Raw genomic sequence first — 20,863 nt, forward strand, 5'->3', positions numbered from 1 at the left:
AGAGGTGAATCTCTACCTTCATATAAGAGAATCATTTATTAGTGTTTATGGTACTACTTGGGCTTCCCTCGTGGCCCAGGTGGTAATGAATCTGCCCGCAATGCAGGAGACCTGGGCTTGATCTCTGGTTTGGGAAGATCCCCTGCAGAAAGAAATGGCAACCCACTCCAGTATTCTTGCCTAGAGAATTCTATTGACGGAGGAGCCTGGAGGGCCATGGTCCATGGGATCGAAAAGAGTTGGACACAACTGAGGCACACACACACACAGTACTACTTCTCCCTAAGAGTTACAAATAAATGAATCTCTAATTGTGGAATTTGGAAATTACAAAAGCTGGGGTAGAGAGTTGGAGAGCTGAAGACTGACGAAAGGAATTTAGAAAGTTCCTTTTCTTGGTTCTTGGAGCTCACCGTGGAAGTCCCACTTACTTTTCCTGTTGTTCATATATGCCTTCCAGTGACTGTCAGGATGCCCCAAGCAGACTACATCAAGAATAGTTATCCTATTTGTTCAGGCTTGAACAAAGAAAAAAAAATAGACTCTATTTTTAGATCAGTTTTAGATTCACAGCAGAAATGAAGAGAACATACATATTGTTTGCAAGTATCCCCTAACTGTCCTCCACTCCGGCCTGCCCACCAACATCCTGCATCAGGGTGGGACATTTACTCCAACTGATGAACCTGCACTGACTCATCATCATCATCTGAAGTTCATAGTTTACATTAGGCTTCACTCTTGGTGTCATACATTCCATACATCTGGGCTAATATAAAAGGACATTATGGCTGCATACAAAATAGTTCTCCTATCCTAAAATCCTCTGTGTTCTGCCTATTCATCTCTCCCTCCCCCAACCCCTGGCAATCACTGATTTTTTTTTTAATATGGAGCATTTTAAAGTCTTTATTGAATTTGTTCCAATATTGTTTCTGTGTTTTTGTTTTTTTTTTTTAATGTTTTGGTGTTTCGGCCACGAGCCATGTGGGATGTTAGTTCCCCATTCAGAGATCAGACCTGCACTCCTGCATTGGAAGGCAAAGTCTTAACCACTGGGGAAGTCCCTGTCACTGGCCTTTCTACTGTTCCCATGGTTTTCTGTCTAGAATGTAATATAGTTGGAAATATACAGCGTGCAGCCTTTCAGACTGGCTACCCTCACTTGGTAGTAATAAGGTTCTTCCATATGTTTTCATGCTTGATAGCCCATTTCTTTTTAGTGATGAATAATATTCCATTTTCAGGGTGTATCAGTTTTTATGTCTAGTTTACCTAATTAAGTATATCTGGTTGCTTCCAAGTTTTGGCAGTTGTGAATAAAGCTGCTGTGAACATCCAGGTGCAGGTTTTTATGTGCAATAAGTTTTAAATGGAGTGTGATTGTTGGATTGTATGGTAAGAGTATGTTTATAAGAAACTGCCAACATGTCTTCCAAAGTGGTTTTACCATTTTGTATTCCCACCAACAATGAATCAGAGTTCCAGTTGCTCCAAACTCTAGTCAGCTTTTGGTAGTGTCAGTATTTTGGATTTTGGCCATTCTAATAAGTGTATAGTATTACCTCATTGTTTCACCTTGTAATTCCATGGTTACATATGATGTGGAACATCTTTTCAAATGCATATTAGTCATCTGTGTATCTTCTTTGGTGGAATATATGTTTAGTACTTTTGCCTATTTTTAAATGTGGTGTACATTTTCTTACTGTGAAGTTTTAATGAGTTCTTTGTATATTTAGAATAACAAGTCTTTATCAGCTAAGTCTTTTGCAAACATTTTCTCCCATACCGTGGCTTGTGTTTTCATTCTCTTGAGACTCACATTTCTATATATAAAAAATAGTTTCTTTTTCATGTTCATTTACTTCCTGGTTCCTGAGAAGCAGCCAAAAAAAGCAGAGGTGAAATGAAAAGGACATTGTGTTCTGGTACCCATGGGGTATGGAGATCCTAAAATGTACAGTTAATTTCTTGTACCTTTTAGCTACTGAATTATATGCATCGCATCACTAGCAGCTTATATAGAGAAGCCAAGGAATGGGGTGTGTGGTCGCTGGGACCAAATTTGCTCCCAGGGATTTCTGCTATATGTTTTGGAAGTTTAGGACTTTGTTGTTTTGGAACTTTCAGATCACAAATCTGTGTTTCTGTGCCATACTGACTGCAGGATCAGCCTTGTCTCACAGACCTAGTTATCAATAAAATGAATTAATTTCTCCAGTGTGTATTCGTATCATTGTGGTTTTAATATCAAATACTTTTTATGTACTATTTGCATATCTTCTTTTGTGAAACTTAAATATTTTGTACATGTAAAAATGAGTTGTTTTCATATTATTGAGTTGGAGGAGTTTATTATGTATTCTTATATAAGTCCTATGTCAGAGATATATATATGTGTGTGTGTGTGTATGCACACATGTAGATAGATACATAGATCTAAAACAACCATTTCTCCTTTTATCTTTACATTTGCTTAACAGTATCTTGGTAAGCAAAAGGTTTTAATTTGGATAAAGTTCAATTTATCATTTTTTTCCTCTTATGATTAGTGCCACAGGATTGAAAAAGGTCGGTTTTCATTGCAGTTAGAAAAGGCAGAAAAACCAGAGATCAAATTGCCAACATCTGCTGGATCATAGAAAAAGCAAGAGAATTCCAGAAAAACATCTACTTTTCTTTATTGACTACACCAAAGCCTTTAACTATGTGGATCACAACAAACTGTGGAATATTCTGAAAGAGATGGGAATGCCAGACCACCTGAGCTGCCTCCTGAGAAACCTGTATGCAGGTCAGGAAGCAAAACTTAGAACCAGACACGCAACAACAGACTGGTTCCAAATTGGGAAAGAAGTATAATAAAGCTGTATATTGTCACCCTGCTTATTTAACTTATATGCAGAGCACATCATGATAAATACCAGGCTGGATGGAATCAAGATTCCTGGGAGAAACATCAATAACCTTACATATGCAGATGACACCACCCTTATGGCAGAAAGCAAAGAGGGACTAAAGAGCCTCTTGATGAAGGTGAAAGAGGAGAATGAAAAGCTGACTTAAAACTCAACATTCAAAAAATGAAGATCATGGTATCTGGTTCCATAACTTCATGGCAAATAGATGGGGAAATAATGGGAACAGTGACAGACTATTTTCTTGGACTCCAAAATCACTGCATATGGTGACTGCAGCCATGAAAGTAAAAGACACTCCTTGGAAGAAAAGCTATGATCCATCTAGACAGAAAAGCAGAGACATTAATTTGTGGTCAAAGGTCCCTCTAGTCAGAGCTATAGTTTTTCCAGTAGTCATGTATGGATGTGAGAGTTGGACCATAAAGAAGGCTGAGTGCTGAAGAATTGGTGCTTTTGAACTGTGGTGTTGAAGAAGACTCTGATGAGTCCCTTGTTCTGCAAGGAGATAAAACCAGTCAACTATAAAGGAAATCAACCCTGAATATTCATTGGAAGGACTGATGCGGAAGCTGTTCCAATACTTTGGCCACCTGAAATGAAGGGCTCACTCATTAGAAAAGAACCTGATGCTGGAAAAGATTGAAGGCAGGAGGAGAAGGGGACGGCAGAGGACAAGATGGTTGGATGGCATCACCGACTCTATGGATATGAGTTTGAGCAAGCTCCGAGAGTTGGTGATGCACAGGGAAGCCTGGTGTGTGGCAGTCCATGGGGTTCACAGAGTTCACAGACTGAGCAACTGAACTGAACTGGTGATTAGTGCTTTTGTTTTTCCTATCTAAACAATCTCAGGCACCCCAAAGTTCAGAAAGATATTACCCTACATTCTAATCTAAAAATTTAAAGTTTTTATTTTTCACGTAAGTCTTTTCTGAGTTTTTTGTATGGCGTTAGATTAAGGTCAAGGCTCATTTCTATACACGTGACTATCAGTTTTCTATTATCATTTATTGACGAGACTCTCCTTTCCTTGTTGATTCACCTTGGCACTTGTATAAAAACCAATGGCTCATGTACATGTGCTTCTTCTTCTGGACTCTATTGTTTATTCCATTGATCTATGGAATATCCTTTTACCAGTACCACACTGTCTTGATCACTCTTTTGATTACTTAGTCATAGTGTAAGACCTGTAACTTTGAGGCTTATGTTTCACAATTGTTTGGGGGAAATTCTGGTTCACCCAAGATTGCATAACCATATTCCTCTTAACTCATTCTCTTTACAAATAAAAATCTCTGCACAAAACACAATTTTGAGCAGAGGAAGTCTCTGAAAGGCAGAAAAAAGAGGATGCGCTGTCTAGAGATTTCAGGACTTAAGGAAGAACAGATGATATGTTTCTGAGCTTTCCTATAACTTCTCATATATCTTGAATAGGGAGTTGAAGAAACCTCCAACCCAGAACCGCCAACAGGCACAGACAAAAAGCTCCCCCAAATCTCCCAAAACCAATAACTCTCTTCCTCCTTGTCAAAGAATGGGAGAAAAGGTGGCCTAACAACAAAAGCATTTTGGGCCATAGCTTCCCTACTCCATCCAAACACTAATGGAAAAACCACAGCACCCTCTCCAACCCCTCAAAAATATAGACAGTGTGCTCCAATCCCCCAGTCTGTTAGCAAGGCTGAGTAGGAAGGTGATCTTCCAGTCCCTGCTCTGATTTTCACATCAGGGTAATGTCTGTAGAGTCCAGTGAGCTGAGCCCATGCCCACTGAGCAGAAAAGGAATTAAGGAGACAGCGCAGGGCAGTGCTAGTTACCATTAGGTTGAAAGAAGAGAGACGAATCCACAGTTATAGTTGGGGACATTAATACCCTATTTTTAGCAATTGACAGAATTACTAAACCTAAAACTGCTCCAGCTATTCTAGGTCCTTTGTCCTTTACCTATAAATTTTGAATCAGTCTTTCAATCTGCATAAAAGCCTACTGGGATTTTAGTTGAAATTATATTTATCTATAGGTTACAGATATATAGATCAGTTTAGGAAGAACTGACTTCGTAATATTGAGTCTTTCGATCTGTAAACTGTTATATCTCTCCATTTATGTAAGTCTTTAAATTATTTTTGCAGCATTTTACAGGTTAGTATATAGGTCTTGTGCACATTAAGTTTATTTTCTATTTTTGATTGTATATTAAATAAAATCTTTTTAAAATGAGAATATCTTTATTGAGCCTTCCAGATATTTTTGCTGGATATAGAATTTGGGGCTAATATTTTTTTTGTTTGTTTCACCTCTCTAAAGGTATTATTCCATATTTTTCTTCCCTCCATAGTTTCTGATGAGAAGTTCACATTGATCTGTGTCAGTGTTTCCCTGTATGTAGTGTGTCATTTCATTGTACCTTTTCAGGATTTTCTGTTTCTCTTTGATTTCCAGCAGTATCAGCATAGTTTTCTTCATGTCTATTCTTTTTGGGGTTTGCTGAACATCTTTAACATGTATATATGGTTTTCCCCCAAATAAGAAAATTTTAGGTCACTATTATTAAGAAATTTTTATGCTGTCTGCTCTCTCTCCTCTCTCCTTCTGTACTGTCAAATACGTGTTAAACCCTGATGTATTGCCCTAAGTCCTTGAGATGCTTTTAATCTTTTTCTCCTGTGTTCTTTTATCCCTATATTTTCCATATTGGATGATATCTATTGATTGATACTCAAGTTCACTGACTTTTATCATCTCAATTCTACTGTTAAGCTCATCCAGTATATTTTTAATGTCAGATATTCTATTTATCAATTCTAGAATTTCTCTTTTTTTTATAATTTGTCTACCTTTTCATTCGTTATGGGCATATTTTCCTTTACTTCATGGATCAGGATTATAATACCTTAAAAATGTTTGTCTGCTAATTCCAACATCTGAATCACTTGAGGGTTTGTCTCCATTGTTTGTCCTTTCTCCTGGAAATTACTTGCATTTTTCTTTTTCTTTGTATGTTTAGTATTTTAGATTGTATCCTAGACATTGTGAATTTTATTTTATGAAGACTTTGATTTTGTTATATTTCTCCAAAGAGAGCAGTAGTTTTGTTTTCTTAGGAGGCAATTACCTTATTGGACTCAAACTATGATCTCAGTTTTTTTGGCACTAGTTCACATTACAATTCACTTATTATATCCTTAACTGGATTTGTAGGCAGTCTGTCCACTTATACAAATTTAAGGGTTAAGCAGATATGGGGGATGGATATATACACAGAATTTGTGGCTCCCCCTCCCACGTGTTCTCCTTTTTGGGCTTATACTCTCACTTCCCAGCAGCTGTGTTGCCTCAAACTTTGCACTCTATTTCTTTGGTCCTAAAGTCTGTAGATTGTCTCTCAAGTTGTAGGCATCCTACACAAGGCTGGTTGCAGCCTCTCATCAGATGTAAGGCCATAAAAGAATGGGATATGCCTTTAGTGCCATATTCTTTCTTCAAGTGTCAGCTCTCCTCCATAATCTGATTCTTTTTGTTCACAGTCCAGTATTTTAGGTAATTTTATTGTTGTTGTTGTTTTGTTTTTATATATTTTCCAGGATTTATTATTATTATCTTTGGAAGACTCAGTCCAGTAGGAGCTTATTCTGTCAAACTAATCATAGTATTTAAAATTTTTTAAAAATCCATTCAACATAATTTTTAATGCTAGCAAATATAATTATAATGGATTTTTATAGAGTTGTGTGCTGAATCCTTGCTGAATTTATAGTTTCAGTCACTTTTTAATAGATTCTTAGTGCATTCTGTAGATTCTTGATGTGATATCAACCATCATTCTAAATTTGGAACATACCATCATACTGTTCCTTAACCTTTTAATGTCTGTAGAATTTTTAATAATATCCCTTTTTAAAATTCCTGATAATGGTAATTTGTGTCTTCTCTCACTTTATCTTGAAGAGTGCTGAACTTACACTATTCATAACAGGCTTTTAAGAGTGTTGGAAATACTGCATTGCAGTCAGGGAGATGGTGTCACCTTGGGCTAGGCAGTTCCGAGTGGCCAAGGGCAACGTCCAGTTAGGGACCCAGCTGTGAGCTGTTAGCAGTTAATGTTCCCAGCAACTGGGGGATGGGTCCATCCATCCAGAAGAAGAGATCTTGGCAGAGAACAGCATTATCCACTTTGGAAGAGAAAACACATTTCGAGTGTGAGATAAGTTTGAGCAAAAGCAGTGTGTTAAGTAGCAAGAGATTTGCAGAGACAGTATGAAATTGGGCTTGATGAGGGCCAAGAGGCAGAGAGGTAAATATGGAAAGGGCCCCAAATAATGCCCAACAACTTGGGTTCCCTGGGCCCCTAAGGGCCAAGGAAACTAGTAATGTCTGTCCTAGAAACCATGATATGTCTGCCCAACCAATGATATAAACTTTAGTTTCTTTTTTGTTTTTAATCTTTGCCATCTAAAAATTTATTTATTTGACTTTGCCCCATCTTAGTGGTGGCATGAAGGATCTTTGATTGTGGCATGTGGGATCTAGTTCCCAGGGATCAGACCTGGGAACCCTGTATTGGGAGCTTGGAGTCTTAGCCACTGGACCACCAGGGAAGTCCCTAAACTACTTTCTAAAGCTGATGGTTATCTTGTGCTGATGGGCACCTAGGCTAATGGAAGTGGATACATATTTGTACTTACTACAGAATAAAACCTTTCAAAGCCTAGGTCTCCAGTGACAAATTGATAAAGGAAGCCTTTGGTGGTAAAAAGTTGGAGGTCTGGCCTGGAGCATCAGGTGAAGGCATTTTGGTTTAAAGTCAGCAGCAAGAATATACTTCTAGGTTTCTGACCAAGAGAGTAATTCTAATGTACTCTCAAACTTTAAGTAAATGTAAATTTGTTATTGCATAGTATCAGTTCAGTTCAGTCTCTCAGTCGTGTCCGACTCTTTGCAATCCCATGAATCGCAGCACGCCAGGCCTCATTGCATAGCATAGATAGGTTTTAAATAAAGAATTCTCTTCTCTTAAAACACATCAGTAAGCCTTTCTTTATTGATATCATTTGGGTATCCCACATGCAATTATAATATTTATCATTCTCATGATAAATAATTTTCATTCACAGATCATCCAGAAGTGAATGTGATGCATGGATATAGTTTCTTAATTTTCTCCCCAGATTCTAATTACTCTTCCAAATGGAGATGTGTAGATATTTTTCATCCTGATGCTGCTTGGAGCTGAGTCCATTTCTGGTGTCCCACCTTTCCTCCTTCAGTTCAGTCCAGTTCAGTCGCTCGGTCATGTCTGACCCTTTGCAACCCCATGAATTGCAGCACGCCAGGCCTCCCTGTCCATCACCAACTCCTGGAGTTCACCCAAACTCATGTCCATCGAGTCGGTGATGCCATTCAGCCATCTCATCCTCTGTTGTCCCCTTTTCCTCCTGCCCACAATCCCTCCCAGCATCAGAGTCTTTTCCAATGAGTCACCTCTTCGCATGAGATGGCCAAAGTATTGGAGTTTCAGCTTCAGCATCATTCCTTCCAAAGAACACCCAGGACTGATCTCCTTCAGAATGGACTGCTTGGATCTCCTTGCAGTCCAAGGGAATCTCAAGAGTCTTCTCCAACACCACAGTTCAAAAGCATCAATTCTTCGGTGCTCAGCTTTCTTTATAGTCCAACTCTCACATCCATACATGACCATTGGAAAAACCATAGCCTTGACTAGATGGACCTTTGTTGGCAAAGTAATGTCTCTGCTTTTGAATATGCTGTCTAGGTTGGTCGTAACTTTCCTTCCAAGGAGTAAGCATCCTTTAATTTCATGGCTGCAATCACCATCTGCAGTGATTTTGGACTTAATTACTCAAAATTATTACCCTGCTTGCCTTCCGAATCTCTTCCTAAGAATATATCTGAAACGAAAAGAACAAATGCTGGTTAACAAGACAGGTTTATCTGTTCCAGATCGATCTGCAGGTTTATTAGCAATCAAAACTCTAAACTCTAGGAAAATGAGAATTTGAATTAGCTAGTAAATGTAATTTCTTACAGATGCTCACAAATCTAAACCCCAGATCTCTCCAAAGCAACTCCCTGCATCTCCTTTGCCTCCTGGCTACTCACCTGGGTTTAGGTGTCTTCAGAATTGCCACATAAAATAAGAATCAAACTCTCCATCTTTTCCCTTCTGTGTTCACAATTTCTCGCCACCTCTATTCCTCAATTTTGTTCACCAGCCTCATCCAACCAGCTTCAAGTTTCAGTGTCATCTGGCTTCCCCTCTCCGTTGCTTTTCACATCCCATTGTTCAGCCAGCCGTGATGATTCTACTAAGAAATCACAGTCACTTTTCTGTTCTGTTTCATGTGTGTTCTCACGTCCCTGGAGCATATCCTCATCACCAAGACCCAGAGACTACATTAACCTCCTGGCCCCTTCCTTAAAGATTTCTGTTCTTCAGTCTTTCTAGCATGGTGACAAAACATTAATTTTCTGGATCATGTCATGCCTATGCTCTAAGCTCTTTAATGAGATGTATTTCTCGATAGTCCTCAATCTTCTGACCCCAACCAACCTTCTGATCCTGTCTCTTTCTCTCCTTCCCTTTTATGCTGCCCACCTAGTTTTGTCCACTTTCTAAGCATGTTAATATACTTCCATGTTTTGTCTTTGGTCTTCGCTTGTATAAGAGTCTCCACTCCCATAGGAGAGGTGGGCTCCACTGCTCATCTGTAAAAGATTTTTCTAATTTTCAACTGTTGGCTAACTTCCTCTTGTCCCCATGGCCTCTCTTGCTCCACTTTGTCTCTCCTCTGAACATTTAGAATCCTGATTCTCTTTGTCTTGTTTTTGTTGTTCAGTTGCTAAGTTGTGTCCGACTCTCTGCAATCCCATGGACTTCAGCACTCCAGGCATCCCTGTCCTTCACTATCTCCTGGAGTTTGCTTACACTCATGTCCTTTGAGTAGATGGTGCCATCCAACCATCTCACTCTCTGTCACCCAATTCTCCTCCTACCCTCAATCTTTTCCCAGCATCAGGGTCTTTTCCAGTGAGTTGGCTCTTTGCATTAGGTGCCCAAACTACTGGAGCTTAAATTTCAGCATCAGTCCTTCCAGTGAATATTCAGGATTGATTTCCTTTATGATTGGCTGGTTTTGATCTCCTTGCTGTCCAAGGGACTCTCAAGTGTCTGCTCCAGGACCACAATTTGAAAGCATCAATTCTTTGGCTCTTAGCCTTCTTTATGGTCCAGCTCTCACATCCATACATGACTACTGGAAAAACCATAGCTTTGACTAGATAGACCTTTGTTGGCAAAGTAATGTCTCTGCTTTTTAATATGCTGTCTAAGTTGGTCATAGCTTTTCTTCCAAGGAGCAAGCATATTTTAATTTTGTGGCTGTAGTCAGCATCTGCAATGGTTTTGGAGCCCAAGAAAATAAACTCTGCTACTCTTTCCATTGTTTCCCCATCTATTTGCATGAAGTGGTGGGACTAGATGCTATGATCTTCCTTTTTTTGAATGTTGAGTTTTAAGCCAGCTTGTCCACTCTCCTCTTTCTCCTTCATCAAGAGGCTCTTTAGTTCCTCTTTGCTTTCTGCCATTAGGGTGGTATCATCTGCAAATCTGAGGTTATTGGCAATCTTGCTTCCAGCTTGTGATTCATCCAGCCTGACATTTCATATGATGTACTCTGCATATAAGTTAAATAAGCAGGGTGACAATATATAGCCTTGATGTACTCCTTTCCCAATTTTTGAACCAGTCCATCATTCCATGTCTGCTCCCAGTTCTAACTGTTGCCTCTTGACCTGCATACAGGTTTCTCAGGAGGCAGGTAATGTGATCTGGTATTCCTATTTCTTTCAGAATGTGCTACAGTTTGTTGGGATCCACACAATCAAAGGCTTTAGTGTAGTCAATGAAGCAGAAATAGATGTTTCTCTGGAATTTATCTACTTAATAGTTAAGTGTACATTACTTATTCTGTTAGTTCTACTTTCTTAGTGAAGAGAGTTAAAAAATGTTATGTTAGATATAACTGTGACCCCGTGTTGGCCTTCAACTGAAGGTGAATCTCAGGCTGATCCTTTTCTTTTGTGGAACAACAGGAGAAGCTGAAAAAGGGGAGAACTCCCTCTACACAAGGTCTGTGGATTGGGAGGGTAGGCTGCAGAATCCTAGGAGAGAGGGCTGGGGAGGAGAGGAAGAGAACCAGGGTGCGGATGGGTAGAGTAGTTGATCCGAGAGATTTGGTAAGAGAGAAATAGTTTGAGGGAGGGTTTTAGCAGTACAGAAATAAGTCTTGTTATGTGCAGCATGGGATAAAATTCCCTTTACACCTCCTCAAGAGATCTCCAATAAAGACTTATAGTACTTTTACTGAAGATTGATGTTTCTCATGAAGTCAGATTCTGCTTCATTTTTTGTGTGCTAAGGACTGAATATGTCCTCCTCAAATTCACATATTGAAGCCCTAATCCTTATTGTGATTATTTAGAAATGGGGTCCTTGGGAGGTCCTTAGGATTAGATGAAGCCGTGAGGGTAGGGCACCCATGTTGGGGTTAGTGGCTTTATAAGAAGAGGAAAAGAGAGAGATTGCTCATTCCCTGCCACATGAGGGCTCAGAGAAAAGACTGTCTGTAAACCAAGAAGGTGGTCCTTACTAGGAACTGAATCAGCCAGCACTCTGATCCTGGACTTCTGGCCACCAGAACTGTGAGAAACACAACTGTCTGTTGTGTAAGTCAACCAGTCTGTGGTATTTTGTTACAACAACATGAACCGACTAATACAATGTGACATTGTGTTGTGATAGGCTTTCAGGTGAGGACCAGAAGGGCTAACTCTGTGCATACACACACGGGCGGGCACACACACACATATTCGTATCTAGTCTGTAAATTATTTTGGAACATTATCTTTGACTTCTTAGTGTCTCATATGATGCGGTGGAGTAGTGTAAATATAAGAATCCCTTTGCTACCCTGGCTGTTTGTCTTTGGCAATCCTGGGCCTCTGTGCCCCTCTTCACCCAGTTCCAATAGATCTGAGATCTGACATGGTCTCCAGGGGCCTCTCCCAATGAGGTGTGTGGGTCCCAGTGACCATGCAAGGAGACACGTTAGGGTTTGGGAAGAAGAGAACATGAAGACACATGCACACAGTCACACAAAATCATCCTTTAGGATTTTAGCTTTTTGTATGTTTTATAATGTACACGCCAAGTGGAATAAGCATATAGTGGATGCTTCTTGGTAATTACAGTATTAGAATTAAAATCTCCTTTGAGAGAATGTAGTTAAGGATTCCCAAAGAAGAATTTGCTTCAGGGAGCTGGTCACTTTAGAAATACTGATTCCGAGGGCCTGTCTCAATCTTTCCACCCCAGCCTGGAGCGTGTTAGGGGCAGGAACGTGAAATTTAATAAACTCCCTAGTTCATCCTGAAGCAGCCCCCTCATGGTTCAGTTTCTCACTGAAATCTAACCCCTCCTTTTCTTGAAGAGGAAAGTGACTCTTGAAGGAGTAAAGTGACTTGCTAAGGACACAGCAGATTTGTAGCAAAGTCCAGACCCATGTCGTCTGTCTTCTAACCCTGTGCTTGTTCCATCTCACATAAAACATGGTTGAATTTCAAGCTCCAAGCATAGCTTCCTAGCATTTCCCAGACTCTCTCTTCACCCATTCTATCACTCTGGATGCTTCCCAGGGGTTTATTATCTGTGGAAAGATATCCAGAATGATGTCATTAATATCATTGCTAGCAGAGTCATGCAGAAACCGAGAAAGTTCAAGCTGCAGCATGTTATGTTGCACAAATGACTTGATTTCCAGATGGAACTCACAGGGGGCAAAATTTTAAAACCACTAAGTCATGTTCATTGTGATTAGCAATGCAAAAGCATGTGAGCTTTTGAAGATGTGAGAAACACAAGAGGAGGACTTCTCGCAAACCTATTTTCAGCATAGGTGGAGTCAATGCATAGTAGCCCTGGCAATTACAATAGAGAATTAAGAAGAAGGAACAGCTTTAGAGAGTTTGCCAATAGATTTGTTATCTCTTTCCATGGAACAAATAACCTCAAAATTTAGTGACTTTTAACACCACACATTTATTATCTCATAGTTTCTGTGGGTCACCAGTTGGGCACTGCTTAGCTAAGTGCCTCAGGCTCAGTGTCTCTCACAGCTGCTATCAAGGTGTTGGCTGGGGTTGCAGTCTCAGCTGAAGACTTCCAAGCTCACTCAAGTGGGTGTTAGCAGAATTTAGTTCATCCAGGACTATTAGACTGAGGGCCTTAGGTCCTTAATGGCTGTTGGCCTGAGACCTCCCTCGGGTCCTTGCCATGGGCCTCTCACAGGGCAGTTCAGAACATGGTGGCTGGCTTCCAGCAGTCTGAGCAGGCAGGAGAGCCAGAAAGGGCAAATAAGACAGAATCCAGGGTCTTTTTGCAGTTTAATATTGGAAATGATGTCCCTCCCATCAGCCCCGCCATTCACCAGGTCCAGCCCACATGCAAGGGGAGGGGATTACCCAGGGGTGTGAGTACCAGGAGGTGGGGCTCATTGGGGGCCATCTTGGAGGCTGCTGACCATGCCTTTGGGAGGACTAGGTGGAGATACCCAGCAGGAACACGGACATCTGAGTTGGAAGCTCTAGGGAGATATCTGGGCTGCAGATACAGATCTGGGAGTTAGAAGCATTTTATGAGCAGGAGGTGAAATCATGGGAATAGATAAAGTCAGCCAAGAGGAACATTTTTTTTAAAGTATTCACTAATTACTACTATCTACAAATTGTTAACTTCTTAGAGAAACTTCAGACTGAGAGTAAAAACTAAAACGTGTAGAAAAAGATAAATGTCACCAACCAAAGCTACTTGTCACTCCTTATGTGATTAAAACGTTCAGATTAGGCCATACAAATCTGGGCTAGGGCATGTGGCTTTTTCTGTTATGATTAGAATATTATTAAGATTCTGAGAAGAAGCTCATTCCCCCGAAAAATTCCATAAAATAGGTGACTAATTGAAAATTGGAAGGTCTCCTGATGAAGAAAAATAGTCCAGTTCATTTTCCATCAGTTTTAAGCTACAAATCTCATGGATCTCAGTGTTTCCAAGTTTGGGGTAGTGAATATTATAAATATTCATATAATTTGATTAATGGTAGTCATTTACAGGCCGACTCCCACAGGCTCACGATACACCTCCCCTTGGTAAACACCCAGCCCAGGGCGTGTCACAGAAGCCTTGGAGAGCTAAGAGTATGTCACAGTGAAGGATGAGGAAACACCTCCTATGTCCCCTTTGGCCCATGATCTTTTCTCCCTCTGTGCCTTTGCCTCATGCTCATTTCTTCCTTCTGGAATGTTCTACCCGGACAGTTCTATGCAGCCAAATCCTACCCTCCCTTCAAGGCTCTGCTCAGATTTTGTCTCTTCCACTAAGGCTTTCTGACTGGACCACCCCACCCCACCTCCCTCCTCTCTGGACTCTTGCTTTGGTGCCACTCATTTTTGAAGACTAATGGCTGGAGCCACTTTCTCTGCTTGCTTTTATCTTACTCATCAGGGGTTGGCAAACAATGGCTTGTGCGGCAAATATGTCCCCAGTGTCTGTTTTTATATGACTTGCACTTGCAGAGTTGTTATTGCATTCTTAAATTGTTGAGAAAGCTTGAAGAATAGTATTTTGTTTCATGCAAGAATGATATGAAATTCAAATTCAGAGTCCATAAAGTTTTATGTTGGTCAATAAAATGCTTGCGGAAATTTGCTCTCTTCTGCCTCTCGGCCCACAAAAGCTTAAAATATTTAATATCTGTCACTTTGTGGGAAGTTCGCTGACCCCTGCTACAGGCACTGAATTCCTGCCTCCTGAGAGAGGGTGTAGCCCTTCGGGGAGGACACAGTTCTGACACTTCCTGGTGGCTTCTGCAGAGTCTATCATGGTCTGGAGCACAGAGCTGGTGTTTAGTAAATACTGTTGAATGGAGCTGAGAGGGAATGTGTTTTTAATTTGAGATGGATACAATGTTATGTCCTTTCTTGCTGTCCAGGCCTTTTCTTTATTCCCCTCTGCTGTTGGGCTGGTATCTGTTATGTCTGGTAGAAAAAATGACAGGGAATGCCAGGGTGGGTCACAGAACTCATGGAAAACACAAATGAAATGAAGTCTGGGAACCAGAGGTTTTGTTTTGGGTGGAGAGGAACTGTTTGCTTTGGGGGATTGAGGTAATGAAAGTTATTTCAATAACATAATTTAACAGTTGTACACGCTTTCTGCCAGAAGTACAGCTAGGCAAACCTCACCCAGGGACCCCATCTGCAAAATGAAAAGGGTAAACTCTGAGTGCTAAGCAGAGCACAAAGCTATAATGCACACCTTGGTTCTACTATGTTAAAATACACCATATGGTCAAAGACTGGAGGGGAACTGAAGAAATACAAATTGTTGTGTTAGGGTGATAGGATTATGGGAAAATAATTTTTAAAAGAACCCTTTTCTTTAGTGGCTAAAGTATTTCTACAACAAACAAAACTTCTGAAAATGATTAAAATGAAAAAAATTTTTTTAATTTATTTTTTTTATGAAGCATAGTTGGTTTACAGATTATGGCAGTTTTATGTATACAACAATTAAAATGAAAAATTCTATTCTTTCTCTGTTGTGAAGTTGTGAAGTCACACAGTCGTGTCTGACTCTTTGTGACCCCATGGACTAGCCCACCAGGCTCCTCCATCCATGGAATTTTCTAGGCAAGAGTACTGGAATGGGTTGCCATTTCCTTCTCTAGCATGCAAAATTTTTACCTGTTTCTTTTTTTTTTTTGCTCTTTTTTACCTTCCCCCTCTCTAAAACATAATTTTACAGTGAAGTGGGAATGTCTTAGGATCCTGACTATACATACAGACACAAACATGTACAAATAAAAGAGACATTGATTTATATAATTTTAGACTGTTCTCAATTAAACTCTAAACTATCTAAAACACTAAGTGGGAAGAACATTACTAACCTTCCACTTAATGCAGTATCTGCACAACCAAGGCTTAATCAATGGTAGTTGTCACTATAAAGCCCTATTTCTGTGCCCTAGATCTTGTGATTCCTCTAGACAGAAAGGGCATCTCCGTCATGGTTGAATCCTTATTGTCTGACATAATGTCTGGCACACAGTGCCTGGCTTTCAATTAAAATGGTTAAGTGAATAAATAAACAATAATTTTAAAAAGTGGGGGGATATAACATGGAGATACTCTGTTAGTAAGAAGGACTAGTTTGCATCTGCTAATCCCAAATTCCCAATCCATCCCGTTCCCACTTCTGTCCCCGTTGGCAAGCACCAGTCTACTCTCTACATTGGTGATTCTGTTTCTGTTTCATAGATAGGAGAAGGCAACTTAATTCTACCTTTAGTTCTTTTTCAAGCCAAGACCCATTCATTCATATCATGTCCCAAGAGGGAGTGATGGACACAGAAGCACAACCAGGCGATGTGACTCTGTCTGAGGCTGGAGGGTTTAGGCCTTTCCTTAACACACAGAGTGATAAAGAAGCCTGAGGTGAGGTTTTGAAGTAGCCATCATATCACCCTCTTGAAAGTAAGTTAGTGCATCTCTTTGTTCATTCAACAAATGGTCTTTGAGTCCCTGTTATGCACACGGAATTGTTCTATGTGATGGGGATGTAGGAGCTAAAAATGGAAGCAGGGAGGCGGGGAAGTTGACTATAGTATCTCTTAGTATCCTTTCACTTCCTAAGAGGTCTCAGTGATTGCTGCATAGAATAAATGGAGCTCTCAAATAGGATGCAATAGGTTCAGATTGCAATGAAGCTCCATGGACGAAAACCTTGGCTTCCCAGAAGACATCAGGGAAGTTTTAATGGATGCAGGGAGTGGCTCCAGTCTACCACAAAGATTTAACTGAGAATTTTGTGACAGATGGATGAAGTGATGAAATGAAAAGTACCCTTAACTTGTTGTAAAAGACATTGTTTTGAATCCAGCCCTGACTCTATTTCTAGTTCTATGAAAATAAGCAAATTTCTCATATTTCTGAATGTGATTGTATTCATCTATAAAACTGAGACAGAGCTATTTCCCCACAAGTTTGTATTAGTGATCTATCCCTGTGTACTAGACTGTCCTAATAATTAAGTGGCATAACACTGTCATGAAAAGTGTGTGTGTGTGTGTGTGTGTGTATGCTTATTTGCTCTGTTGTGTTCGACTCTTTGTGACCCTTTGGACTGTAGCCCACCAGGCTCCTCTGTCCATGGCATTTTCCAGGCAAGAATACCAGAGTGGGTTGCCATTTCTTTCTCCAGGGGGTCTTTCTGAACCAGGGATCGAACCTGTGTCTGTCTCCTGTGTCTCCTGCATTGCAGGCAGATTCTTTACCTACTGAGCCATATATTTATTCTGTAAATTCTCTGGGCAACTTTTCTGCTGATCTGTTAGGATCACATGTTGTTGTTGTTGTTCAGTCACCAAATGTCCAACTCTTTGCAATCCCATGGACTGCAGCATGCCAGGTCTCCCTGTCCATCACCATCTCCTGGAGTTGGCCCAAGTTTATGTCCATTGATGCCATCCAGCCATCTCACTCTCTGTCACCCTTTTCTCCTTCTGCCTTCAATCTTTCCCAGCATCAGAGTCTTTTCCAGTGAGTTGGCTCTTTGCATGAGGTGGCCAAAGTACTGAAGGACTGCCTTCAGTCCTCCCCATGAATATTCAGGGTACCTTTAGGATTGACTGGTTTGATCTCCTTGCTGACCAAGGGTCTCTCAAGAGTCTTCTCCAGCACCACTGTTCAAATGCATCAATTCTTCGGCTTTCAGCCTTCTTTATGGTCCAACTCTCACATCCATACATGACTACTGGAAAGACCATAGCCTTGACTATATGGACCTTTGTCAGCAAAGTAATGTCTTTGCTTTTTAATACACTGGCTAGGTTTGTCATAACTTTTCAAGAAGCAATTGTCTTTTAATTTCATGGCTGCAGCCACCATCCACAGTGATTTGAGCCCAAGAAGAGGAAATTTGTCACTGCTTCTACCTTTTCCCCTTCTATTTGCCATGAACTGATGGGACCAGATGCCACGATCTTAGTTTTTTCTAAAATTGAGTTTTAAACTGGCTTTTTCACTTTCCTCTTTCACCCTCATCAAGACTCTTTAGTTCCTCTTTGCTTTCTGCCATTAGAGTGGTATCATCTGTATATCTGAGGTTGTTGATATTTCTACCCATAATCTTGATTCCAGCTTGTAACTCATCCAGCCCAGCATTTTGCATGATGTGCTCAGCATCAGTTAAATAAACAGGGTGACAGTAAAGAGCCTTATTGTACTTCTTTCTCAATTTTGAACCAGTCAGTTGTTCCGTATAAGGTTCTAACTTTTGCTTCTTGACCTGCATACAGTTTTCTCAGACAGGTATTATGGTCTGATATTCCCATTTCTTTAAGAGTTTTCCACAGTTTGTTATGATCCACACAGCCAAATGCTCTAGCTTAGTCAATGAAACAGAAGTAGATGTTTTCTGGAATTCCCTTGCTTTCTCTATGATTCAATGAATGTTGCCCATTTGATCTCTGGTTCCTCTGCCTTTTCTATACCTAGCTTGTACATCTGGAAGTTCTCAATTCAAGTACTGCTGTAGCCTATCTCGAAGGATTTTGAGCATGATCTTACTAGCATGAGAAGCGAATGCCATTTTCTGATAGTTTGAACATTCTTTAGTACTGCCCTTCTTGGAAACTGGGATGAAGGTGGACATTTCCCAGTCCTGTGACCACTGATGGTTTTTCCAAATTTGTTGACATATTGAATGCAGCACTTTAATAGCATCATCTTTTAGGACTTTAAATAACTCTGCTGGAATTCCATTACCTCCACTAGCTTTACTGGCAGCAGTGCTTCCTGAGACCCACTTGACTTCACACTCAAGGATGTCTGACGCTAGGTGAGTGACCACACCATTGTGGTTATCTGGGTCATTAAGATCTTTTTTGTACAGTTTTTCTGTGTATTCTTGCCATCTCCTCTTGATCTCTTCTGCTTCTGTTAGGTGTTTACTGTTTTTCCCCTTTATTGTGCCCATCTTTGTGTGAAATGTTCCCTTGATATCTCCAGTTTTCTTGAAGAGATATCTAGTCATTCCCCTTCCATTGTTTTCCTCTGTTCTTTGCAGTGTTCTTTGAAGAAGGCCTTCTTGTCTCTCCTTGCTACTCTCTGGAGCTCTGCATTTAGTGGGGCATACCTTTCCCTTTCTCCCTTGCTTTTCGCTTCTCTTCTTTCCTCAGCAATTTGTAAGGCCTCCTCAGACAACCGCTTTGCATTCTTGCATTTCTTTCTTTTGGGATGGTTTGGTCACTGCCTCCTATACAATGTTATGAACCTCTGTCCATAGTTTTCAGGTACTCTGTCGACCAGATCTGATGGCCTCGAATCTATTCATCACCTATGTATAATCATGAGGGCTTTGATTTAGGTCATATCTGAATGGCTGAGTGGTTTTCCCCACTTTTTTTAGGTTAAGCCTGACTTTGGTATAAGGAGGTGATAATCTGAACCACAGTCAGCTCCTGGTCTTGTTTTTGTTGTCTGTGTAGAATTTCTCCATCTTTTGCTGCAAAGAATGTAATCAATCTGATTTTGTTATTGACCATTTGGTGATGTCCAAATCATCTCTTGTGTTGTTGGAAAAGTGTATTTGCTCTGACCAGTGCTTTCTCTTGGCAGAATTCTGTTAGTGTTTGCCCTACTTCATATTGTACTCAAAGCCAAATTTGATCCCATATGTAGCTGCATTTAATTGATGAGGGCCTCAGATTAGCTGGGACATACTTTTTCATCCTGAACTTCTTAAAGCCATGGCCATTTCAGGGCAGCAGCTAAGAATTTGAAGGAGGAATCTGATAGGTCTGTTAAGGCTTGGCTTTGGAAGTCAGGAGGAACCTGAGCAGATTCTTTCCGGATTGGTGAAGTTTTTTGAAATGAAGAGGGGAAATAAGGGAATTCTAGTCCCATAGACCAAAGAGTATGATAAGTTTTCAAGAGAGGTGGCTCCTAAATCATCTGGCATCAAGAAAATCTTATTGCAAATACATAATTTTCTTTGTGACTGAATTTTGTGACTGGTAGCACACTGCTCTAATGTGTGTTGATTGCCTGGGTTGGTGAATCTCTTTTACCAATCTCTCTTTTTTTTAGAAATCTCCTTTTTCCCCCTTTCCCTCCAACTCTTTAGTTAAACCATGACACTTATCACTCAAAAAGGGGACTATACGACCTAGGGCTCCCATCTAACATGAAGAGGAATTAGAGAGTCTTTACTGGAGGAAGGGACCAAGGAGAAAAAAAGAGGGCTAAGGCCTAATGAAGGAGATCAGCCCTGGGATTTCTTTGGAAGGAATGATGCTAAAGCTGAAACTCCAGTACTTTGGCCACCTCATGCAAAGGGTTGACTCATTGGAAAAGACTCTGATGCTGGGAGGGATTGGGGGCAGGAGGAGAAGGGGATGACAGAGGATGAGATGGCTGGATGGCATCACGGACTCGATGGACGTGAGTCTGAGTGAACTCTGGGAGTTGATGATGGACAGGGAGGCCTGGCATGCTGCAATTCATGGGGTCGCAAAGAGTTGGACACGACTGAGTGACTGAACTGAACTGACTGAAGGCCTGAAGAAAGCATTTAATCTAAATCTCTCCTTTAGAGGTGAAACCCTGGAAAGCAATTTAGGGATAGGGTAGGAGGTAATACAAATGTTCTGAAATGCTGGAATGTTCAGACTTGCAGGGCACCAGGGTTTGCTCTTTGCTCCGTGAGCACAAACCTTAGAAAAGCCCTATGTTCAGCTGCTGCTGTCCAACACATCACTGAGCAGAGTACTCTGAGAGTAGAGTGTCTCACATGC

The sequence above is a fragment of the Ovis canadensis genome, chromosome 7, assembly GCF_042477335.2.
Source record: "Ovis canadensis isolate MfBH-ARS-UI-01 breed Bighorn chromosome 7, ARS-UI_OviCan_v2, whole genome shotgun sequence".
Classification (NCBI taxonomy): domain Eukaryota; kingdom Metazoa; phylum Chordata; class Mammalia; order Artiodactyla; family Bovidae; genus Ovis; species Ovis canadensis.